General features: G+C 37.5%; 2 long non-coding RNA genes across 2 annotated transcripts; both read left to right on the top strand.

Moving 5' to 3' along the window:
• The first annotated feature begins 181 nt into the window (after window positions 1-181).
• On the top strand, window positions 182-2291 carry LOC100614148 (uncharacterized). The gene is made up of 2 exons (XR_128925.6): window positions 182-291; window positions 789-2291. It is a non-coding gene; the product is annotated as an uncharacterized LOC100614148 (long non-coding RNA).
• A 4561-nt stretch (window positions 2292-6852) lies between these two features.
• Window positions 6853-27043, top strand: LOC129137497 (uncharacterized). The gene is made up of 3 exons (XR_008540095.2): window positions 6853-6979; window positions 10376-10494; window positions 26954-27043. It is a non-coding gene; the product is annotated as an uncharacterized LOC129137497 (long non-coding RNA).
• The last annotated feature ends 220 nt before the right edge of the window (window positions 27044-27263 follow it).

Raw genomic sequence — 27263 nt, 5'->3', positions numbered from 1 at the left:
AGCACCATAAAGCACATAGCAGATGCTTAATAAATCTTAGCCATTATCATGGTGATTACATTAAATATCTAGTAGGCTTCCAGCAGTGTTCAAGACCTTCAAGAGGGCAAGCAAACATTCTTTTGTACCAGCTACATATGTCACAATAGAGACCTTTAGGTTCAACATCACACTGCCCCTGGTCATTCAGCAGTGGGTGGGGCTTGGAGCCAGACTATAAATTGGGACAGCTGAGCTTGCAGAATCCAGACAACCAAACTCCATCAATCAAGAGGAACTTAATCCAGGGAGGTAGGGTAGGGGGTTGAGATCAGGAGCAGTAGTTTAGAAAAGTCTCTATTTTGGGCTTTTACTAGACTATTGGGGAAAGAAGGGAATAGAGTAGATGGTTATAAAATTTCAGAATCAAAAAAGTTTAATCTGAGAGTCCCGGTTGATGATGAATACCATGGGATATTGGTATTGGGTACTTAGAAGAATGCCAAATTGGAAAGAATTATGGGCTTTCTCAGAGTTTCTTCTCTTTCTAGGCATGTAGAAGAGCCTATTTACATCATTAACTTGCCAACTTTGTGTATATACATGTGCAGACACGCATGCATAATATACCATAAGGCAGCATAGCTGATAGTGGACCTTAAGGTATGTTTCTGTGTCCTTTCTATCAGTTCACAAATTACAAGTAGGCAAGAAGCGCTGCCTTAGACCTTGGATTTTCAGTTTTCTGCTGTTTGGTCTGTATGTTTTATATTTTTAGCCCTTTGAAAAAAATGTCATCCTTTTCCCAGGGTTCTTCTGCTCACTGGGTCAGAAGCATCCAATTTCCTGTCATCGGTTGCGGTTCAGCCATGTTAATACTAAAAGTATAAGAATATCATAATCCCAGAGTGATATAAAGACCTTTCCAAGGAAGATGAGATACCCGGAGGCTGTGAAGGAGAAGTCTGAAGGATTTGACCGCGTTCAAATGAAAACCTTTGGTTCAGCAAAACACCAGAAACAAATTCAAAAGATAAAATACACTCCGGAGAAGCCCATTCTCTCAACGCATCTGACAGTTCACAAAGAGCAACTGCAGTCCAACTTAAAAAATAAAGAAAATGGTAGGAAAATGGGCAACATGCATTGAGGCAATATATAAGAAGAAGGAATGCGCAATTAACCAACAAAAGCCTGCTCTTTCCTAACGAGTGAAGATAAAAGCTTAGTAAATATTAAAATTTATTGAAGATAAAAATGGACACTTCCGGCCATATATAAAAGCATTGTTGGTAAGAGAGTGGGGTAATTGACATGCTCCTGGGAAATAATACGCATTCAGACAACCTCTAATGAGTGAATCCACTGGGGGTATCCACTAGGAATAGAAAACGACCACCAATGCCCAAGTTTGTGGTCCAGAATTTGAGCAGCGATCTAACAAAGTAGAGTCTCCCCCTGTGTCATGGGCCCCACTTCTTAAGCAAAGAAGAATGCCTCATTTTGGTAACTCACCCAAATAACAGAACTTTTTTTTTGATAATCTTATCGCATTTATTTGGTTAAGTCTGAGGCAGAATATTTTTCTCCTTTGTATCTTTGTTTTGTTTTGTTTTAATCCTTGAAGTTTATTACCAAACTACATCTTGGTGTTTCTTCAGGATGTGAACAGGCCTTTCTATTCTCAATTAAGTGTTTCTTTCCTTTAATTCAGGAATCTTCTAATCGTGTATTTTAATTTCTTTTTCTGTCATCCCTCCCCACGCCATAAGCTACCAGTCACTATACATGTTGGAGCTCTCTTTATTGTGCCATAGATCTCTGATGTCATGTCTTTAGTCATTATTTTGTGTCAGAAATTTTTGTTCTTCCGGGGACATCTGGCAATATCTAGAGACATGCTACTGGCACCTATAGAAATGCTAGTGACTTATTATGGGTAGAGGCTAAAGATGCTGCTAAATATCCTACAATGCCCAGGACAGCCACTGCCACAACAAAGAATTATGCAGTCCACAATGTCCATAGTGCTAAGGAGGAGAAACCCTGTCCTAGGGTCAAGGTTGGATGCTGACAAGACTGATTTCAAGTGATTTCAAACGATTGTGGGGAAAATACCCAGAAGTTGACAGGAGCAATATGTAGATATTTCCTTCTGGAAATTATATTTCCCTAATGCTAATGCTGGAGCATTTGGAAACATGTGTATAAATATTTGAAGCACAAAGCCAGAGAGATGCTCTTATGTATTTAGCTTCTAGTTTTAAATAATAGATACTACAATAAACCTTGATTAAACCTTGATTATCTGATATGCTCTGGGTTTGTGCTTTTTGTGTGGGTTACATTTTCTAGTTAATGAACATTTAACCACAAAATATTTTTGTTTCAAGCTTTGCTTTGCAAAAATATAGCATTCCTAACTGAGGTGCTTGTAATGTCCCTGGATTATGAAGTAAGTTGAAAACCCTGAAATTCTGTATAAATAAAGGAGGGGAGCGTATTATGGTTATGAACACAATTTCTTCTAGGTATGAGATTGGACTAAAATGGTAACCGAACACAATGTTAGAATTTCTGAAAGTGATTTTAAAAGTAAAAGTCAACATCTAGCAATTAATAAACATCTATCTAAAATTTTATTTAGCACTTTAGTCACATGTACCACACTCTTACCATGATGAAGAAACTCCATGAGACTAATGAACTGATCTGTATTCACTTTATATCTTTTTTCCATAAATACACATATTTGAGTAGTTCCTGCTCTAATTGTTTGCAAATTCATTTGCATGATTTCCTTCAATATTTCATAGAACCTACAAAATTAATTACTTGATCTCTGTAAGAATAAGCACCCTGTCTCCTCCCTTTCTGTATTAAGGCTAATTTAAAGGGAGGAATGTAATTTAATAGAATCTCATTGTTTACTCACATTACACGTGCATAATGAGATCTCGGTAGGAAAGGATGCTGAATGCTACCTTTGAGACTCAATTAGTAGCTTGGGGCAAAAATATGATAGTCTAGCCATGTAGTCATTAAAACTTCCCAGATGATAGCCTTTGAATGGTCAAAGCTGTAATTTCTAGAGTTCCTCTCAATTCTTCTAAAATGCTAAAAAGCAGGTTCAGAGGAGGGTGGGCAAAGACTACAGGAGCCAGAAATCTCCATTGTCATCACTGCACTGGTTTGTCTGGGTGGCATAATTTCCAAAACTCACTGATACCCTACGCTTGATACAATGATGTAATAAAGTAAAACAGAACAAGAAAAATTATTCTTGAGCCATTTATTGATATTCCCCCCATATCCTCTCCATAAAGATTTGAAATTAAACAGTATGACGAACCCTGAAAACTGACACAGAGGTTGTTTGTCTGAAGAAAGGTTTGGACGCCATTTTCTTTTTTCAGTTTCATTCTTTTCCTCAGTTGTTCTTTACATTAACCAGAACAATCTTAAGTATAATATGCATATTCATTCAGTTTTTTTTTAAGTTTAACAATGACCATCTTCATTTATAAGGGCAGTTGATTTAGAGGTTACTCAACCCATTGTGTCTTTGGATGTTGCAGCACTATTTATTCAAAGTTAGTTGGACCACATCATTTTGCTTACATGTACTCATGTTCCAAAGAGAATTTAAGTTTGCTTACAAAGATACCATATCAAAATGATGCTGTGTTCATTTTTTACCACTACCTGAAATCTTGAGGGCAATCAAAATAGCAGGTGATGCAAATACTCTATTGGTCATTATTGGACACTTTTTGCAGTTGAGGACACTGTAGTCACCAAGTAACTTGTTCAGTGTCTGCTGTGCCCTTGTTCAGTGTCTGCTGTGCCCTCGGCACTGAGTTGGATACTGTAAAAACATTACCTGATGAATTTTACCTCCAGAAACATTTCCCTATTCAGAGCTCAGCTATTCAGGAAATTTCTCCAACTAAAAATAGTCAAGAGATATGAATCTTTGATCAAACCTTTGATCATCCCAAATAATGGAAATTGTTCCTCTGGCCCTGACTGGAGACCTGTTTACTCATACTTTGCCCATATGTTTAACAATCATGACTCTCCGATTTCCCAGTTCATGATGCTTTAGGAGCAGTGAGTTGGAAGGTGAGAGAAGATTCCCATTAGAGGCTGGGCACGAAGGCTCACACTTGTAATCCCAAAACTTTGGAAGGCCTAGGAAGGTGGATCACTTGGGCTTAGGCGTTTGAGACCAGCCTGGCCAACATGGTGAAACCCCATTTCTACTAAAAATACAAAATTAGCCCGGCATGGTGGCATGCTCCTGTAATCCCATCTATTCAGGAGGCTGAGGCAGGAGAGTCACTTGAATACAGGAGGCAGAGTTTGCAGTGAGCTGAGATCGTGTCAGAGTGAAGGGGGAAAAAAAAAGATTCCCATTGGAGGCACAGTAATGGCTGAAAGCCTCCCCAGTAAGAGGAGATTTGAAAAACAAATAGATAAAAGACAATACACTTCAGATTATCAGGGCATTAAGTACAGGGATACCCAGTAATAAGGCACAGTGCAATAATGGATGGCAAAAACATGCTTAGCATAACATGTTTAAAAAGACAGAGATGTATGAGATATACCATAAATGTGCTTCTTGCCAAAATATTTGCACTTTTAAAAATGCTCGGGCCTAAGAAAGAAAACCATCAGTTATCTGGAAGACTCAACCACTCTGGTGGATTTATATTTCTGTATAGCAGAGGTTTTAGCATTGTTGATGAAGCACAGCTAACAGTAAACAGCAAGTGGCAGGATGTCATTAAATGCTGGATTGTCTGCCATCTCTTTCCATAGGTTCTAAGGAAAAGTAAGTGACTGAAAGCTCTAATAGTGAAAGAAGGTTTACGAGTCTGTGCTAGGTCTTGAAGCTAAACTAGAATTTGAATAGGTAGTGGGGTTTCACACTGATTAAATAGGAAGTCAATTTTTTTTTGTCTCTTTATTCTCATCTTATCTCTGGATAGTAGTCCAAGAAAATGGACCACTTGAGAGTAGAGATTCTGAAAGATCCCAAAACAAAGTCTTCCATCTTCACTATTTTTCTCAGCCTTCTTCCACCTCTCTTCCTCCAACCATCCTGAGTCAAGTTATTCTGCTCCAGTGTGACGTGAAGAGCAGAGTAAGGCAGTAGAATCCATGTCCTAGGTTTAAATTCTGGAGCTTACCAACTGGTACCCTTGAACAAGATGTTAAGCCTGTGTTCCTGCAGAGGACACCAGCACTCACAAATTATGATCCCACTCATCATAAATCATTAGGACAATGCAGGTGATGAGTATTTTCTAAACCACAAAATCCTATAAGAAACATTTTAAATGTTAGTTTTCCATTGAGTGATGAGATTCTTCAGGATTTTTCTTTTCTCTCTCCACACACCTAGGACCTCAGGGGCCTGATTATGGGAACAAACTGCTTTTGGGACTTTAAATTACTCAGCAGCAATGCCAGTGCTGTGATTATTATTGTATGTAGTTATGAAGAACAGGCAGGTGAAAACACCTCTTTTTCTTTCCAGCATTTGCTATAGGAAAGTATGTAAAAAAATGGCTATTTGGCTGATCAAGTGAAATGTACTAGGAAATTATAAATGTGTAGATGGCAAGAATGAGAGAGGGAATAGTTATCACTCCAAGTCAGTCTGTCTGGAGGTTTGGGGAGATATAGTGATTGATGAATGCCTGTTCAAGCCATCATGGTCTGTTAGGTTCAAGTCCACAGGCTGGAAATTCTTATTAATCAAATGAGGTGGGGCAGAGTGGCCACTCATACAAGATGAGCTTATTCTTATCCAAACCAGCCTGGCTATCCTTCTATTTACCAGGAGCAAGGCCTGCCGCGTCTCACTCAGACTTGTACTCTGTTTAGGTTTTCCTCCTAATGAGAAAGAACTCATTGTTGTCATTGACTTGAGAGTGAATGCTACTTTGTGTCCCTGGGGAAATCTGCAAATGCCCAGGGCTCATCTTGTCCTCTCTTGTCACCATCCAGCCTCATCCCCTTGAACCCTTCCTCCCTCTGGAGCCAGAATGATCTATTTAAAATGCAAATCTAACCACTACTCCTGTTATTCTCTAAGTCTTCCAGAATAAATTCCAAATTTCCTAGCATGGACTACAACACCCTCTATGACTGGTTCCCTGCTCTGCAACATAGCCTTCTGCTAGTCTCCAACTAGAAATTTATGGTCTACCAATGCCAGAGTACACACCATTCATAAGGCCCTCCCCCTCTTACAAAGACACTGTTTACACCTCCATGCCTTTGTGCTGTTCTCTTTATTAGAACTTCCTTCTATACTCTCTTTTCCTTGCTATTCTTCCTCATTCTTCAAGATTTAACTCATACATTTTTTTTTTTACAGTAAACCTTTGTTTGTAATTCCAGAGTGGTATCTGAGGGAGGTCATGCTTTGTGCTCACATCAGTCTTTGTGCGTAGGTCTCTGCTTATCATAGGACATTGAAATGATCTGATTATGTGTTCTTTTTCCATTAGAAATGTGTGCTTTACAAAGACAAGGACTGTATTTTGTTTATCTCCAAGCACTTAGCACTAGACTTGGCAGCCTACTCAGTAAGTGTGTGTCAAACTGAACCATTGTGTTTCTAGAACCTTCTGACCATGTGATCAATTCATTGGTTCATGAGTGGAAGTCTACTTTGATTACCAGACAAAGGGGAGAACTGGAGTACTTACCAAGCCAACAGAGATTAGCTGGTGGTTGTCTACATATTCAACTGAATAAAAATCTCTATGTTTCAAAAGTCATTTTAACGTCTCTTGTGTTGCTTGCATCATAATAGGCATTATGAGCATCCACTAATGACCAGGCAGACCACCTGCCCTCAAAAGATTTGTTTTCTAGAGAAACAAAGCAAAATCTAGGTGCTGCAAGAAAAGTCACAGCCTTGGGGTTTCAGTGAAGAGACAGCCCAAATGCTCTTGAAGTAGTCAGAAAAGTCTATAGGGTAAGAGACACTCCAAATGCCACTGGAAAATGGCTAACATTTTGAAAAATAGAGATAGGGAAGAGGTAAACAGGAAGTGGGAGATGATGCTTTCTAGCCAAAGGAATATCACAGGCAAAGAGATAGAAAAGTCCTGAGTATAGTTAGGTAACATGAGCACTCCTGATAGTTCACACTCTGACCCTAATGTGACTCATCTTCCATCCATTACCCCCACTTCCAGGCTCCAGCCACCTTAATTCCTTTCTCTAATCTAATGGTTCACAAGAACCACACAATAGTTCAACAGAACTATTGCTGGGCCACCGATTGCTGGGCCCCATCCCCAGATTTCAGATTTCAGTTTAAGTGATGCTGTGATCTGGGGCCACGTTTGAGAACTGCTGCAAAACTTCCCTTTTAACACCATCATGGCAAAGACCTGAAGGCATTCTCCCCACTCCCACCCCAGACACCGTAGGAGATGAATTTCAGAGCTCACCCAGAGCCTTGGGCACTTTGCTTCTGGAGGAACAACTGTCCCTGGAAATCACAGCCAACCGTCCATTGGCAAAGCGGCCACCACCATTTCAGTTGCAGAGCAAGGCAGTGCTTTCCCATCATCCTGGCAAATGAAAGACTAACTTAGACCATCTGGTTCTGTAACACCCTCCTACACCACTGCTTAAAAGCAGCCGAACATATTTTCTCTTACATTTTGTCAATAAAATATTGCTCCCCCAGGCTGTCGGCTTGCCACATATGTAGCCCTTAAGCAAAGTGGGAGCAGTTAGTGGTGGCATCAAGAGGACAGCCATAGGCAGAGCCCCTCAGCCTTTTGCTGTTGACTCTCCACAACCCCCTCTTCTTGGAGGCAGACCCTTAAACTGATGCCTCAAAATATTTTTAAAAGCGCAACCAAATATATATGAAGACCTTTCCTGGCTGCTGTGCCTTTTCTGTCCTGTTAATTTTGCTTGGCTTTAAAAGAGTGAAGAATCAATGTCTAGCATTTCCAATGACCAGGTAGAGTGTGTACACATTTATTAAGATTAATTAAAAAGTAACAAATTGTAAAGTAATAACATTAACAACCAGTAGAAAAAGTGTAGACATTTTGACAGTCTTTTTGAATTTCATTAAAAGATGGTAGTGACAAAAACCCCAGAGACTATTTCTACTTTACTAAAGAAATAGGTCACAGATTCAATTACAGTCACTGAAGCATGGACTCAATCTATCATGGCAAATTAAGTACATTTTAGCAACCTACTTTCCTTTAAAAATTTTATAGACACTTTCAGTGGAAGAAGAAAGACTATAGAAAAAAAAAAAAGAAATTGCAAAACCAAGTCCCACCCTACTCCCCCTCTAGGCTTTGAGTAAGCATTTGGCTTATTTGCTTTGGGTATAAGACAGAAAATCATTAAGAAATACTCAGCGTGCTCACAATTATTACTCTTCACTCTTTCATGGTTTAATGATGCAGATTTCGAATTGGGAGTGGGAAATGGCTCCAAATTAGAATCGCTAAGTCTTCAAAGTAGGGCTTTGTTCTCCAGGCGGGGCCCCACCCCCCTGCTTTTAAAACAGGACTATTTGTACTCTACAGCTTTTAAAATTTTTTTTTTTTTTTTTTTTTTTTTTGGCCTTTGAGTCTCAGCAGAACCATTGAGTTCATTTCTGGAAAGATAAACAAATAAATAAATAAGACTTGTGTGGCCTGTGGACATATGGTTTAGTAAAGTGCTGGTACTGGGAGAAGGAAACACGATTTTGCCCATAACAAAACTGGTTTCATGTTGACAACTGACGTTTAGGAAGGGCCTCTTGCCCAGCGGCGAGCAGGGACCATCTTTGAGACACACAGCCACAGTAACCGCCAAGTGTGAAGGACTGAGATCCTTATGTGTGCCCTTTGACAACTAAGAACCTAGGGCTGGCTGGGGTCTTCAAAACCCAGGGCAGGAGTCTTAGGAATCTTCCTGGCCAGGAAGCCTCAGGAGCCCAGGTGTAGGTCTTGCTCCTTAATGACAGGGCCAGCAAAGCCCCTAGTCAGGTCGGTGCTGGTAGTGCTTAATCTGCTGCAGCACCACCTTTCTCTTAAACTCTGACCAGTCTTTTCCGAATGCCTCTGTCTAATGGGCACAAAGAAGTAAGCAATCGCATGTGCTCCCCAGAGAAGCATTACAGTGCTTCATGCATCTTTAAATTATCTTGCTATTGCCCAATTAAATCAGAACCTCTCGTCGGCCAGGCTGAAGGCTAAATTTACTGATAGAATCTCAGTAGAACTAACTGGCAGAATTAAATTTTTAATTTTAATTGCAAAATTGCAACTCCCTTAGAGATTAGGTTTCACAGCAGCTAGTACTCTTCAAAATATTGCAAATACAGAGGTATTCACAGCCTACTTGCTTGGTAGTATCTCTCTTCATAGATAGATAAATGATAGAGATGATAGATGATAGATAGATAGATAGATAGATAGATAGAAGATAGATAGATAGATGATAGATAGATTTAGAGATAAATAGAAATAGATAAAAATAGAGATAGAGATAGAACTGAGTCAAAAGCTACCAGGTCTTCTTACAGTACCAGCTCTTTGAAACTACAGAGTTGGTATGTCTACCTGTGTGCTGTTTAACTCCCATCTGTGACACTATTCCTGGAAAGGGACAACAATGAGTTTGGGGATGACTCATGAGACCAGAAAGGCTAAAGACTGGCAGCAAACTGAGGCTGCAGGTTCTCCATATAAAGATGGTGAACTCACATTGGTACTCATGTGCAGTAGCTATACTTGTCCTGAATAGATGAGGGGACAAAAAAAGATATGTATTTAGGTGGTTGCCTAGCCTCCCACTTAGCTTAAGATGGTGTGCTAGGTACATTTCCTCTATTTGTCCTTCAGCTAAATTGATAACAGTAGCAAAGCCTATTGCAACTTCTGAGTTTAAGCCTGTACTCACTGATGTCCTGGTACAAAAAAACAAATCAAAACAAAACGAAAAATTAATATACCTAAATATATTTATAACTGTATAATATATTCGGTAATGTTTAGCATATAATAATTTAATATGCTAAATACAATTTTACACTGTATTATGAATTACACTCAGTGCAGCGAGATGGTCATACTGTGAAAGGCCCCTGGGAACTGAGACAAAAGGGAGCGTTGTTCCCATCTCAAGTTCACCAGCCAAGTGTAGAAAATGCCTGCAGGATTTAAAGCAAGGTGCTGTCCTCAAGCATTCTAGTTTAGCTGTTTCAGAGTGGGCCAAGTTTTGATAGTTGTTTTTTAAGCTTTGTCAGGTGATTCTAATGTATAGCACGGTCTAGTATCATTGATTTAAATTTTCTTTCTCTTTCTGTATTTGCTGAATTTGTGTAATTTAAAATCACTTTCAGTGTGACTCCCTTATGCCGCTCTCTCCTGCCATTTGGGCAACAGCCAACTTCCAAGACCAACCTTGTTTCTGGAGAAGCATTCTTCCCACAGGGGAAAGGCAAGGATGGTGCTGAGCCTGGTGAGTCTCTGTTCGGGGCCTTTGACTTTGCCTGAACACACATTTGCTAAAACTAACAAAGCAAGACAGGAGGTGGGCTGTCCAGAAGGACAAGTGCTTCACTTTATCACCTTCAAAATGATTTTAAACCCCTGAGATCAATGCTGATAAGATGGATATTTGAGATCAATGCTGGACAGTATGAAGCCAGAAACTGGTGGGAAAACCTCTGGAAATACATGAGATACAGCTCAAAACTCTGGATAAAATCCATCTTTCTCTTGTTTGAGTTTTTAAAAGGTAGAATCAGATGGTGCACTAAGCTTGCTGTCCTTGGAGATGGCCTAGCATAATGGTAGGATTACAGACACAGAAGCTAATTTGTCTGTGTTGAATACTCACTCTGCCACTCACTAAGTGACTTGGGGCAGGATACTTAATTCCCGTGTGCCTCACCTTCCTCATCTGCAAGATGGGGACACTAATCATACCTACCTTTTAGGCTAATTCTGAGGATTAAATGATTTAATGCATGTAAATTCCTTAGTCTGGTGCTTGAGACAGATTGTATGCTGAAGCAATACAGCCATTGTTCTATGTATTATCAGTGGCATTATGTAGGGTAACTAATTGCTGGATGACTCATTCTATGTCTTCAGTTACATTTTCTTTTCCCAGCTTACATAATAGAATAAAACATATATTTTCAGAGGAAAGATACTGACGTCCACCCCTGGTGGATCATCGGTGAGGCAGTATAGGAAAGAGGGCTTGGAACTGGAAGACTTGTACCTTTCAGCTACCTGTGGGTGACTTCGGGTCAACTCCTTGGCATCGTTTGAATCCAAGTTTTATTAAGTTCAAACATAGGTTTTCTTTATTTTCATTGCGTCCTTTGCTGAGATTTTCACTAGGCCTTATGAAAAACTCTTCATATTTATGTCACACTTTACAGATAACTTATAAATCCTTGCATTCAAGCCTCATGCTAAGATGTTGAAAAACATACTCTTATCCCCAATTTACAAATGAAGAAATGGAAGTCAAGACTTTTCCCAAGGCCACCAAACTGGTTAAGTGGCAAGTACTTAAGGCTCCCAAGTTCAGCAATGTTTCTAATAGACTGTAAGTACACCATTTTCGATAAATGGCATATGGGAACATGCCTAGGAAATTATAGTGTGCAATATAAGTGGTGTGTTTTGTCATTATTTGGGGACTTCCCCTTTGATATTATGTAAAGGGAAGGGTAGCACAGAAATAACAAGCCTTAGTATTATAGTCAGTCACTCATCATTCATTAGCAGTGAAGTTGGTGCCCAGTGACTGAATCCCTATTCCCAGTGTTGACTTAGGACAGACATCATACTATTGATGCCTTTTATCATTTACCCTTCTTTCCTTTGCTGATTTTCACTTCAAGGTGATACACTGCTGACCTATTAAACAGCGATCTTTGTCCGCATGGAAATTAATTAGCTGATAATTGTCTGGAAGACAGAACAGTGACTAAGAGTTTGGAAAGTAGAAGGAAGTTCTCTAGGAAGTAGACTAACCAGAGGATTTTTGGTTGAGTTATTTCCTTCCATCTGAGTCTCATTCTGTCTTCCCCTCCTCCTGCTCCCTGAGAAGCTCAAATATCTCTTGATGAACTTGGCATAATAACCACACACAGCTGGACGGCAATATGGCTTGAGAAGGAGTGTACTCACAGCCTGTGATGTTAGATGAGCTTCAATTTGTTCAAACCACTTGCTGTGTCAGTCTGACTCCAGGCATCAGTGTGAAAAATGGGAAATTTAGTAACCTATATAGATAGCAATAGCAACAGTCATACCTTGAAATTTTGTAATATTTTTGAAGTTACTATGCACTCACGTTTCAGGCGATTGTTGCCACAGTTTGGTGGAATGGGCAGGTTTATTCTTCTTATTATAGAGTAAACAAATCTCGGACCTGGGGAAATGTTTGACTGGTACTGTTTTACAGGGGCAGACTCATGTCTTTACTAACTCTGCCTTTTTATGTGGACACTAATCTTTTGCCTACCCAGGACAACCACTACCAGGACAAACTATTCATTTATTTTGTAAAAATAGGCCCTCTTTTTGGTGGGGAGCGCTTACATTCCCAACTACAAATATTTGTTTACAGTTACAATGCATTTATCAGACCTTATACCCTGGACATGATTGATTGATAAAGGGTTGGACATCCAACCCAATGTATGCCAATCTCTTCCTGGAATTTTTCAAATTGGAAATAGGAGATAGAAGTTTATAGCCATGGAAGCTTAGACAGCCATGTTTTTCACTATGTTGTGAAAGCTGGTTTGCATGGAAAGAATGAAGCCAGCAAACAGAGAAGCAGAGTTGGGAAAAAGAGAGAATCCTGGTGGCATTGGAGTCCCTGGTCCCAACTGTTCCTAAGACTGTGTCCATTGGGAAAATTCTCCTTCAATAAGGGTTTGTAAGAGTTTTTTCTCTCAAATTCAGCTCTTTTATAAAGTGATGATAGGCATTGCATTTCAGAACCTTTAGCTCTTTAACAAAGTGTGGCAACATTGTCGACTTTTATTAGAGAGTTCTTAATAGTTTATTGTGCAAATGAGGCCAATTAGCCAATCTTGAAAACAGGCATATGGATCCATGTATACCATCTGGGTTGTGCAAAAAGTTCAGAGTGTACTATGTGGAGTGGATTAGGCGAAGATCTGAGAGAGTTGAGATTGATGAAGTGGGAAAATGGGAGGTTGGTGCAAGCGAGCTATATGTAACTGACATCCATTTATTTTGTTAAGGTCAATGTAGAACCTGTTTTTTGGTAGGTATGTCTTTTTTTTTCTACAGCATCTTAAAAACTATACATAAAATTCTCATCAACATAATTCTTACATTTGTGAGCATTTACATTAACAAAGCCTTTTATGCACATTCTTGCCTTTATTTGTCACAAAACCCTGTGAGATAGGGAGGTCCTATCACTCCAAATGCTTGTAGTAATGAGGACAGAGGTGCTTGAAAAAATTAGTGGTTGAGGAGACAGAGTGCCCTTGGAGGTTTCATTGGATAGTACTTCTTGAAGATGTTTATATAAAGGACCTAGCAAGTTTTCAACCTAAGTGGATGTTTTTGTTTTTGGTATTTTTTCCCACCTCTTAACACTTGCCTGCTCTAAATGTTTGAATTCTCCAGGGTTACTGAGCAATCCTCTGCTTTTTAGGCATCAGGTGTTGCTAGTGTAATATCTATAAATTTAGTTTTTAAGTTTTCTAAAGCTAATGCTTAAGGCCTTCTTCAGAACATTTTACAATGGTTTATTGCTTTTTAAAAATAATTGTGTATCAACCAGGATTGTTCTGGTACTCTTATAAATTTTTATATATTAAAAGAGACAATGTTTTCTAATTTGTTAAACTCCAAAAAATGTAGGTATATTTTATGATTTCCCCATTTTCTCCTTCTCCTGGCTTTCTTTTTGTATAATGTACAGCTCTCCCACTGTTAGCAAGGAAAGTTTGAGTGCAATTGGCTTCAGCGTAGGAATTCTGATTGGGTTAAGACAATAAGTCATGCCTATCTTCCCAGCTGAGATTGGTTCAGGAATGGACCTTTAACCCCGTTTGAGCCAATGACAGGGTGAGTCACAGGTGAGAGAACTTCAGGAAGAGGCACCCTTTTCCCCAGGACAATGTGGTTCAGTGGGACCCTATGAGACACGAACCTGCTTAGATTATTTTGTTACCACAAGGACATAACCTGGATGAACTGAAAATATCAGGTGAAACTAGCTGTCCTCAAGGACTAGATCCATGATGACATCTTTTGGAACTAGAACTTCTGGATTTTTCTATTATGGGAGCCAATCCATTATTTTTGAGGTTTAAGCCACTTTGGCTGGGTTTCCTACCTTATACAATGTGTATTTAGCCCTCATAAAAGCATGTGCTAGTTCCCTTCTCTAATTTCTCTCTTTTCCCTACTCTCTTCCATGACCTGTCAGAACTGGAACCTGAAGGCCATGTTCATGGCTATCTCCAGGTTTTACCTGCTGTGCCTACTTAAGTAAATAAATATCCCATATTGACACTTGAATAAGTAAAGATCCCATGTCATATATTTGTGAAAGAGTGATGATGAAAGTAATATTTAGCCTACAGATTGTTGGGAAAATCAAATGAGACAATGATCAAAAAAGTACCATACCAATATTAATTATCTTTGTGAACAGTGCTAATTTAATCTAGAAATTGTTGTCAAGCCCATTTCCACTAATTTCTTTCCAAAGAAAAATTTATAATGATCTAGTAATAGACCTATAACCAGGAAGAAGCAAGAAGGGTTATGTGCACATAGGTCATAGGTAGAATAATAAAACTCTAGCGTCATAATTATTTTATGTACGGCCTGATTTAATGCATTGTGGAATATTCCACTGAATGAAATCATCTTGCAGACTGTAAGCAGCAGACTAAGATATTAAGAACTAGAATTTGTACACTGTGATTGATTATATTACAATAATTTATTTCAAAGTAGACATCATTATATCTCATCTAGAATTTCCTTCTATTGTGAGAAAATGTTTCTGAATGGTAAATTTGCTCAATTTTGCAGCAGCTGTTTCTGAGCCAGAGACCCTTGCAACTCCCTGGGGCTGGAATGCTGGGGGTTCTGGAAGCTGGGCAGCACCCTTTGACTCCAATATAGAGTGGGCAAGTGCCCTAGGCTTTCCCCTCCAGCCTAACTGTTGTCTACCCCAGGTCTACTGTTTTCAGGAAATGCTACACAGTTGCATAAACAAGTTCAAAACCAGCTGCATTTTTCTGATCTGACTGAATAGGGCTGTTTAACATGGAAAAGACATTTACTGGTGAGTCCGCCTTTGTAGTTAAATTCATTCCGATTGCCCCATCTTGTGGAAGAAGGAAAAATAGCCAGATTATTCTCCCCTTTGGGTGTATACCCTAGAAGAAAAAAACCAACCCATTTATCTCTCTTTATCTTTGTCTATAAGCTCTTCTCTGTCACATGATACATCCCAAATACACGATTCTGAAGAAAGGCCTGTATTCCTCACATATTTGCAACCTGATCCCCTTTCTTTACTGATAGGAGACCAGTATGTGATGGTTGCATTCAGAAGTGCTAGACAGAAATTCATTGCTGCAGGGGAGAACTCAAACTCTGCCACCAGAATGTAGGCCCAAGTCAGAATCCATTTGTGCAGATCAGTCTCTCAACCTGCTGAGTTATTCTCAGAATCCTGGAACAACAGTGATCACTCTATATCCAGGTATTTGAGATACTCTCCTCTTCTTAAGCCAGCCTACCTTGTATTCGCTCACTGGTACATGGATGTCTATTCAGTGGAAGAGTAGATGGAATCAATTCACGTATTTGTTCATTCACCAATTTACTTATTTATCCATTCATTCATCCTTTTAACATTTTTTTTATTTAACATTTATATGTTGAGAATCTTCCATATGCCGTGTACCATGCTAGGAACTAGGGAAACAGTAATGGGCAAAACAGCCACATAATCTACCTTTATGGAATTGGCACTTTTATTGGAGCTGGGTACACAGATACTAATTAAAGAATCAGACACATATATAATTGAAAATTGTGATACGTCTATGGAGGGGCATTAAAGGGTACTATGAGACCATAAAAGAAAGACCTGATGTATGGAGCCTGACCTTTCAGGATAAAGGGACATTTGAGCTGAGATCTGAAGAGTAGACACTAAAGGAGAGACAGGGGCATGTGGCAAGAGCATTACAAGCAGAGCCTGTGAGCTGGGAAGAATGCAGTGGCTGCAGCAGAGAAAAAGGAGAAAGAATGGCTCCCAAGAAAGCTATAGAAGCAGTCAGAAACCAGATTATGTTGGGCTTTGAGGACATATTAGGAGTTTGGCCATCTGACCACATGGGTTGCAAATAGAAAGCACTGTTCTTTCATCAAACGAGGCCGATTTAGTCTGACCTTCCTTTGCTCTGGCTCACAGCAGTTGTGACAAAGGAGCCAAACCAGTGCTTTCTGGGTGTCCCTATCTCCTTCTCGGCCAGCAAAACACGATAGGTTCCACTATTTATGCTGTGCCCATCCATTGCAACCTTTGAATCACAACTACATCTTTATAAGTTGCTGTGTAACTTCTCAAATTACAGTTTCTTTATGGGGGACCTCTACGATTTACCTAGCACCTAAGGGTGTTTGTTTGTGGGTACAAATGACTGTTGATTCTGTCTCTAAGTGACAAAGAACAGCTTGCCTCTGCAAGCAGTCAGCCTGAAAGTTGCACAACACTGACATCTGCTGCTTGTATGCAGTTTGAGATTGTACTGGGTCAGAAAGAGTAAATGTAGTAAAACTAAATGTTTGAAAACGTTGGGCAAACGTACACACACACACACACACACACACAGGTGGGTGCACACAGCTCCTCTACAGCCTTTGGTCTTGTACTTCTGATTTTTCAATAATATACAAGAATAGAAGGCTAATTTCAACATGATGTTTTCTTACTGTCAATATTTGCCAATTGGACAAGGTGTTCACCTGATGGAAGATGAAGTTTCTGCTTGGCTTTAGAGGAAAAACAATTGACAAAAACCTAGATCAATGTTTTCACTTAGCAAATATTAATACAAGGCATAGAAATAAATGAAAAAAGGTATCAACTTTCATCATAAAAGCAGCTTAATAATAGTGATTTTGTGGATGACATATAATATTTGCATAGTAATTTACCATTTCTAAAGCATTTTAAGATGTCTTTTCACATTTCCTCAGTCATTCAACCATTTATTCACTATATAATGAGTGCCTACTTTATGTGAGTCATTAGTCTAGGCTGCAAGGATTCTCTTGGTCCTGGCAGGGTAATTAAGGAAGAGTACAGCGTAACACTTAACCAAGTATGCATTGGATTCAGACTTGACTGCTCTAAGTGTCCATGCCCTTGTGTGTTAAATGGCCAGTGATAATAACAATGCCTATCGCATCAAAATGTTGTGAAGATTAAGTGAAGATAATACATGTAGAACATTCACTACAATGCCTAGTACATCACAAGGTACTTATGGAACCATGACTTTAGGTATCCCAATTTTTAATGTAGGAAACAAAAGATTTTCAGCTTGACAATGTTTCGTGATGACAAAGTAAAAAATGGGTATGGAGTTTATGAGTTTATGACTGGGATGTCATGAGGGTTAATGGAAAGGGGTAGGTTGAAAAGGCTAGAAAGGAGGGCTGGTCCTATTCTCAAGGAAATCTGGTGTCTAAGAAGTTTTGGCTTCATTGTGTAGGGAGATTTTAAGGGAAAGCTGTTCTCAGAGTAGTGCTTTAGGAATATAGGTTATTGGGGTTAAATGACAGGAAGGAACAGAGACAGAAAGCAGAACCATCAGTTAGGAAGTTCTTACACGGGCCCTGGTCTGAATTAATTAGGCCTTGAGACAGACCAGAGATGATGGTGGGATGCAGAGTAGTAGGTTGATGAGGATATTACAGAGAACGAATCTAGATGAGATGTTGGCCGTTGAGTGTTTATTGGCTGTTTCATGGGATGGCTACATTGCCGCCTTTGAGATCTCATTCCTTGGAAACACAGAAGAAAATAATTTTTTCCCCTTTTTTCTGCTTTGCTGTTTATATTGTGTGGAGATCAAATTCTACCCCAGAAAATTCAGTGTGTCCCAGCAACTCATTTATACAGTAAACAATCAGTCTGTGTTCCCTTGGCAGGAAACTGCCAGTGGCCATCAGAACAATCACATATTCTTCCATCTGAGAAAGGCAGCTAGGACAAACTTTGAAAATCTAATGTGATTGGTCATATGTCTGGATCCTCTGGGTTTAGACTTCTGAAGTAAAAAATCTCTAAAAAGTGTTTCTAGAAAGTGAAGAGAATTAGATCTTTAAATGTAGTGAAAGTGAAGAGAAAGCAGAGTAAGAATTGGAAACTATTAACCAGCACATGTAATAAATATATGCAAAACTGAATAATCTATAGCAAATACGTATTCTTTTTTATTATGGAAACATTTGTCAATATTTATCATATTACCATAAAGAAAATCTTAAGAAATCCTATAACATACAAACCTTACAGCAACTCAAACCCAAGGTTACAAATCATTTACAAAAGTATGTAGCCTCATTGTGGATATTTTGGTTATTAAACAAGAAAGATATAAAAAATTGAAATAAATTAAATATTTAACTTATGAAACTAAAGATAACACCAAAACAATCCAAGCATAATTATTATATAACTAATGATAATAACAGCTGAATTTAATAAATTAGAAAACAAAATGCAATTAATAACCAAAAACTTCTTCAGAGCATTAAAATTACCCCCTCTTCCTTGAAAGTCTTTAAAAGAAGAGACAAGAAGAAAGAGAACTACAACTTTTAAAATAAAACAGAAGCTGGAAATATAAATGTTAAGAGATTAGATGAGCTAGAAGAAATATTTTGTGCAACATTATGCCAATACGTTTAAAAATGTAGATCAAAATAATAACTTCCTAAGGAGATAAATTGTTAAAATTGGCTCAACAAATATAAACCGAGGAAGCATCCATACTATTTCAATAACCAGAAAATAAATGTAAATATTTGTCAAAGATCTACTATTTAAAAAGATACCAGGATTATGAATAACTCTGTATGTAAATTTGATAACCTAGAGAAAATGAACCAACTTTGTGAATGATGTAACCAAAACTCACACAAAGACAAATAGACTATCTAAATAGGCCCATATCTATAACCAAATTGAATCAATAATTAATAACCTTCCAAAACAGATAGCACCAGACCTGCATGTATTCACTAGTGAATTCAAATGGTTAAGGAAGAAACGCTACTACGTTTTTACAGTTTCTTCCAGAAAACAGAAGGAATATTTCCTAACTCATTCTATGACACCAGCATTAACATAATACCAAAACTAGACAAAAACATTATGAAAAGAGGAAACTAAAGACCAATATCTCTCATAAACATCAAAGCAAAAATCTTCAACAAGATATTAGCCAATCATATTTAACAATATAAAGAGTTATACACATAGCCAAGTGGGATTTATTCTAGGTATAAAAGTCTAGTTCAACATTCAATAGTCAATGAATATAATCTATCACATCAATAGGCTAAAGAAGAAAAATTATACAATCAGTTAAATCAAATAAGTAGTTGTGGAAAAAAAAATCATTTAACAAAATCCAACACTCATTCATCATGAAAACTCGCAGTAAACTAGGAATAAAGGGGAAGTTCCTCAACTTCATAAAGAGTTCTACAAAAAAATCAGTAGCTAACATCATAATGGTGAGAAAATAGATGGTATCCTTCTAAGATCAGGAACAAAGTAATAATGTCTGCTTTCACCACTCTTATTCAGCATCATATTGGAACCCCTAGCTAATGCAATAAGACAAGAAAAGGAAATAAAATATATAAAGGTTTGGAGAAAGAAAGAAAGCCTTCTTTGTTCACAGATGACATGATTGTCTATGTAGAAAATTTAAAAGAATAAATAAATAAGTAAATAAATAAATAAATAACTCCTGGAGCTATTAAGCAATTATAGAAATGTTGCAGGATACAAGGCTACTATACAAAAGTCAACTGATTTCCTATATACCAGCAAAGAACAGTTGGGATTTGAATTAAAAACACAATACCATTTACATTAGCACTATAAAAGAAAATGAAACACTTAGGTATAAATCTAATAAAATATATACAAGATCTATATGAAGAAAATGACAAAACTTTGATGAAAAATTAATGAATATTTAAATAAATGAACATATATTGCATGTACATGAATAGGAAGACTTAACATCATCAAGATGTCAGTTCTTCCCAAATTAATCAATATATTCAATACAGTACCAACCAAAGTACCAGCAAATCATTTTATGGTTGTCAACAAGCAGATTATTTAAAAAAGACCCAGAATAGCCAAAAAATATTGAAGAAGAACAAAATTTGAGGTCTGACACTACCCAACTTCAAGGCATACTATAAAGCTAGAGTAGTCAAGACACTGTGGTATTGGTGAAAACAGAGACAAATATGTTAATATAACAAAATAGAGTACCCAGAAATAGATCTACACAAAGGTAGTCAACTGATCTTTGACAAAAGAGCAAAGACAATTCAATGAAAAAATAATAGTCTTTTCAACAAAACATGTTGGAACAACTGAACATCACATGCAAAAAAACGAATCTAGATACAGATCTGACAGTTTTTGCAGAAATTAGTTTCAAATAAATTATAGACCTAAATGTGAACTACAGTACTATAAAACTCCTAGAAGACAACAAAAAATCTAGGTGACCTTGGGTTTGGCACTGATTTCTTAGTGATCCATAAAACAACATTGTGATCCATCAGTTGTGATCCATCAAAAAAATTGGTAAGTTGGACTTACTTCATTAAAATTAAAAATTGCTCTACAAACACACTGTCAAGGGAATGAAAAGACAAACTACAGAATGGGAGGAAATAGTTGCAAAAAACATATCTAATAAAGGACTGGTATCCAAAATATAAAGAACTCTTAAGATTCAACAATAAGAAAACAGCCAAATTTAAAAATGAGCAAAAGACCTGAACAGATGTCTCACCAAAAAAGATATGCAGGTAGCAAATGAGCATACAAACAGATGCTTACCATTATAGTTTACTACGGACCTGCAAATTAAAACAATAGTGAGATACCACTACTCATCTATAAATTAGAATGGTTAGAATCTAAAACACTGACAAATGATAAGGAGGATGTGGAGCAACAAAATCTCTCATTCATTCCTGGTGGGAATGCAAAATGCTGCAGCCACTTTAGAAAACAGTTTGGCAGTTTTTTCAAAACTCAACGTGTTCTTACAATACAATCAGCAACTGCTGTTTTGGATATTTAGCCAAATGAATAGATTAATTTATGTCCACACAAAAACCTGTACATTAGTGTCTGTATAGCTTTATTTGTAACTGTCAAAACACAGAAATGATCAAGATGTCCTTCAATAAATGAATGAATAAACAAATGAAGGGAAGTCCATACAACGCAATATTACTTTGCAATAAAACGAAATAAGCTACCAAGCTACAAAAAAATGTGCAGGAACATTAATGCGTATTGTTAAGTGAAATAAGCCAATCTGAAAAGGCTATGTACTGTATGATTACAACTATGTGACAACCTGGAAAAGGCACAACTATGAGGACAGTCAAAAGATCAGCATTTGCCAGGGTCTTGTGCAGAGGGAGGGGAGAATGAAGAGGTGGAGCCCTGAATTTTTAGGGCAGTGAAACTATTCTGTATGATACTATAATGGTGGGTACATATCATTAATACATTTGACAAAACCAGTAGAATGTACAACACCAAGAATGAATCCTAATATGAACCACAAACTTTAGTTAATGATAATATATCAATATTGGCTCTTGAGTTGAAACAAATATACCACAGTAATGCAAGATGTTAATAATAGAGAAAATTGTATTGGGGAGTGAAGGGGCCTATGGGAACTCAATGTACTTTCTCCTCAATTTTTCCCTAAACCTAAAATTGCTCTAAAATGAAGTCTAATAATTTTAATATGTATAAATTTTATGTTGTAAAATATGTATATAATTAATGAATAAAAATTTTAAAATGATACCATGGATGAATGGTTTTATAGGGCACTCTTTTTGAACGTTTAAGGGCAGCTAACACTTAAGTTATCCAGATAATGCAAGAATATTTTCAAGAAGCCAAATCTTCCAAATTCCTTTGAAAAAAATACCAAAACCGAATAGAAATTACACCCTAAAAGAAAGCCATAACCTAACCTTACTTAAAAATGAAAATGCAAACATCTAATACAACTTTAGCAAAGAAAATACAGCCAAGTATTAAAAGAAAAAAATATATATGTTTAACATTTTATTCTAAAATTTTTAGAAAGGGCCAATATTTTGAAATTTATTAAGGGGAATTCCACATCAAATATTTTCAGAAAATGGCGATTCACCATGCACATTAACATATTAACAATTTTGCAGTCCTATAGTAAAGCAACCTGGTTTTGGTTTAAACCAGTTTCCCCAAACATACTTGACAAGGGAACACACTGTTACTTTTAGGTATTATCCACTAACATCCCATAAAATACACGGCTCAATGCAGGCATGCTTCTCTCCTTCAAGTTGCATAAGGGGCTGTAGCAGCCTGACTGATGGTCCCAAGATGCCCATGTGCTAATCCCTGCAACCTATGAATATGTTATCTTACATGGCAAAGGGGAATTAAGGTTTTTAATCAGCTGACTTCAGATAAGGCAATTATCCTGAATTAACTAGAAGGGCTCAATGTCATCACAAGGGTTTAAAAATGGAAAAGGGAGGCCGAAGAGAGAATCAGAGAAAGGCATATGGAAATAAAAACAGGTCAGAATGATGTGAGAATAACTTGACCTGCCCTTGCTGGCAATGCAGATGGAAGAAGGGACCATGAACCAAGCAATGTGAGCAGACTCTGGAAGATGAAAAAGATAAGAAAGGGATTTCTTGAGAGCCCTTTAGAGTCTTTTCCAAAGACTCCAGAAAGAAATGCATCCCTGCTGACACCTTGATTTCAGCCTGTTGAGATCTATGTTGGACTTCAGAAGTGTAAGATAATAGATTGGTGTTGCTTTAGCCACTGAGGTTGGGGTATTTGTTACAGCAGCAACAGGAAACTAACACACAGACTGTCTGCTTTAATACTTCCTTAAAAAACCCCCTTGCTTATTTTTGGTCTTCTACAATTACCTGTGAAATAAACATACTGGAGGGAAAGTGAGTTGGAATTAGTACCAAGTCAAAATTTTGTAATATTTTTACAGTATAATTGTCATGTTCATTATTGTGGCTGTGGTGTAGTAGGAAGAAAACAATATTTGCAGTTTTAATGTTTGTGTAATCTTGAGAACACCTTTTTTTCAGTTTCTGTTTGTTCTTTTATGCTATCTCATGGAGTTATTGTGAAACTCAGAGTCACTATTCGACAGTACTTGAAAGCAGGGCTTTAGGGTGACCTGCAGGGTTTGAAACCTGGCTGTGGTCCTTGCTGGCTGTGTCATTTTGGGGAATTTCTCTCCTGCTTACCCTGCCTAACTTTCCCCACTCCATTTCTTATTTCCTTTCCTTTTTCATGCAAATTTTGCCAGGGAATACACTCATATGTGTTAAAACCCAATAATTTATTTAAAAATTTCAAACAGTGACACGTCTTTGTCTTAACTTTATCATATATCTGCCTAGTTCCCCCCGCCATCCCCTCCCTGTGACATGCACCCATAGGTACCCACTGTTCTTAGTTTCTTATGTATATTGCAGACTTATGAAATTGAAGACAAAACATAGAAATTCATATTTTACATAAAAGATGGCATTTTATATACATCATATTGCACTTTTCTTTTTTTGCTTAAAAATGTATCCTGAAGTCCATTCTCTATGTGCACATAGAAGGCTCCTTCATTGTTTTTATTTTTTCCACTTGTGAGATATATCTATATGGATATATTATAATTTGTTTAACCTATTTATGAATACAATACTGTTCCCAGTCTCTTCTATTACAAACAGCATGGAGGTAAATGGTCTTATACATAAGTAATTTTACATATTTGCAAGTATCAGTAGGAAAATATCCCAGAAGCGGGATTGTTGAATTAAAGAGTTTATACATTTGTAATTGGCAGACGTGAGTAAGTTTCTCACCTTCTCTTAGCTGTAGTTTCCTCATTTATAATTTAGGGATAATGATAAACATACTTCATGAAGTGCTGTTGAGGATCTAATGATGTTTCATGTAAAGCACTTAGCATTAAACAAGTTTTAACTTCTATTAATATCACTATTAGATTACATCATGTTATAAATTGCAAAGTGCTAAGCATAGCACTTTAAGGTAGAATATTAATGTTATCAAATTCTGTAAGTGCTAACTTGGGGATAGCACATGCAATAATATTTTAATAACTCACCTAATAAGCAGGTAGGAGTTCTTTGCTGTTAGCATATTTATGTTAGTTTTGCTACTAATTTGTTTAAAATGTTCTTTTCCTTTAAAATATGTTAAACACTTTCCCAATTATCCAAATTATGACAAATTGAGTAACAGTTAACTGCTCCAATGGCAAGTTACCCTTCTCTATTAAAATAACTTAAGCTGAATTTTAGCTAAAACAGCCCAAGTTGAAAGATGTCCAAAGGTGTTATAAGAAAGAATGTAATCCAATATGTTACTGGATGATTTTTATAAACATTAGAGGAGTTGGAAGATGTGTACCCTATTCTGAAAAAGATAAATAAACCAACTGGAAAAAAATCTCAACTCAAATAATTTAACTCTCTCATTATTAAGATTTCCATGAAATGATTGAAAAGTTGTTAGATTCATATGAGCAGTACACCTTATACATTTCAACATATTTATTATGTAGGAGATGTCTATTATATATTCACTATTGTTATATGTACTCAAAGATTAATATTTGCCCTTTGATATCCATATACAGGATAATTTTATGGGCCACAAGTTAGATAAATTCATACAAACAAAATAATAAGTGTCTAGCTGTAATTAGCACCTTAGAAAACTTTCAATTTAGGGATTTAATTTGAATGTCATAAAAAGAAACTATGGCATTTTGAAATATACTAGGTCAGGATTTAAGAGGCCTCTTTGATTTCAGCTCTGATTCCAAAGAAAGGACATAAACAGTATTGGTAGGATATGAGGGCATCTTTTGGAGCTCAAGGGCAAGAATTACAGTTGGTTTTCACGAGGGTCTGTAAACAGTTTAGTTCATAGCTCCATTCTGCAGATATGATGGGTCCTGCTCTCTGCTTCCTTGACCAGCTTTTTTTCAATCTAATGGGTTTTAACTGGATTGTACTTTGATATAATTGCTACTCCAAAAGGGTAGCTTCCTAGCTACCTTGAGCTTCTTCTAAAATTTCTAGGAAAAAAACTTATAAAAATTCAGGACAAAAGAGAATTGTACAGTAAAAAGAATATTGGACCAGAGAGTAGTGAGCAATCCAGGATTCCAAACTTTCTCAACCATCATCTTGCTATGTGAGTAGGAAAAAACTGTGTAAGTACTCTAAGTCTTCTTTGTTCTGCCCATTTGCAGGAACGTTTATTCCCCAAATCTATCTCAAATATGCCTGCGCTCTCTTTTTCAAGTACTGGAACCTTAGACTTGTCTATTGCAATTGCAACTCATTTCCTCCCTCTAGCCTGAGCTCACTGCTGGAACATATAGTCAATACAGGGGAGAATGAAAATACAAGCATGTATGCAATTTTTAATCCAAATAATAAGCTTTATGATGATACCTTGGATAGAAATGTGTAATATAGCAGAAGGAAGACGGTAGGTGGTGAGTTGGAACATTCACTTTTACACATATTAAAGTCAAATTTCTTATGTAAAACCTAGTTGACTTGTCTAAGACTCAGCAAGGAGGTCTTGGCTACAGCTATAGATTTGGAAATCAATGAAATGTAGCTGGTGGTAAATCCACAGGAGAGAATGAAATACCCAGGGAGAGTATATACTGAAAGGAGAAAATTCAAGCAAATAATTGCATTAGTGTGATATACATCCCATCCCCTTCCCCCCTATAGTGCCCCCCACAAAAAAAAGCCTCAATCAAACAAACAAAAACAGAGCCTGGCACAGTTGTTTCCATGCAGTTGGTTTATTTTGGGAAGTGTTCTCAAAGAACAAGAGTGGGGCATTTTTGGAGTGGAAGGAAAGGAGGAAAAGCTAAGTAAAGCTGATTATCAAGCTTTTCACTGTTGTGAACAACTGGAGTGGATCCCTTAGAGATGCACAGAGGAGCCATGAGGAATGCACCTCAGAGGGGAGGTTTATCTTCCCACCAGCTTCTGTCCCTCATTGGATAAGGGTGGCCTTGTGGGGTGTCAACTCCCTCATATTTTCAGGTTTTCTAAAGTCAGAATGACTCTGAAAGTTTCCTGCAGGCATCCTATACAATGATGGCAGAGAGCCCTAGACTTCTCTTTTGTTTGTCCATTCATTCATTTCGTTGTTTTTCATTGAATATACACTTATTTTAAATGTGTGCCAGGCACTAGGAAGTGGTTAAAAGTTAGAGCTCTTTCTTTGATATCCAATAAGGATGGGTCAACACAGGCATGGAGAAATCAAGAGGAGGTGGAAGAAGCAGAGAGCTTCACATCTGGTGGCCATTAACCCAACTTCTATAGCCACACATACCCTGAATCTCCTTTCCATTTTACCATCCACTCTTAATTACTTTCAGTTATTCCTGTTGAGGTCGGGGGAGGGGGTGGGAGGGGTGAATTTTAAAAGGGGTTTTGCTATTACCAGCTGTTTTCTTGGAGTGATTAACGAGACTCTTCCATCTTTGTTATAGTCTGCCTCTGTGTTCCCTGGACAACTCCATTCCAGTGCAAGATTCTCATGGTTGAATTCATGTAAGTAAAATAAATATTTGGTGCAACTTGACTGGAGTAATTACTTATTGGCCTTTTGCTATGTCTCAGGCTATTGTTATTCTTGTTGTAAGTGCCTTAGTTGGAACATTTCATTTACTTTTTTCAATAAACCCATGAAGAAGGTCAATTTGCTGAACCTGCCTGCAGCCTCTGTAAGGACATGCAGGATAAACCTCACGCTCAACCCTTCACCATGAAAGACTCGGCGAAGGTCCAGGTTATCTGTCC

Source organism: Pan troglodytes, chromosome 18 (genome assembly GCF_028858775.2).
Source record: "Pan troglodytes isolate AG18354 chromosome 18, NHGRI_mPanTro3-v2.0_pri, whole genome shotgun sequence".
NCBI lineage: Eukaryota > Metazoa > Chordata > Mammalia > Primates > Hominidae > Pan > Pan troglodytes.
Note: the sequence above shows the minus strand (reverse complement) of the source record. Positions and strands in the feature narration are given on the sequence as shown.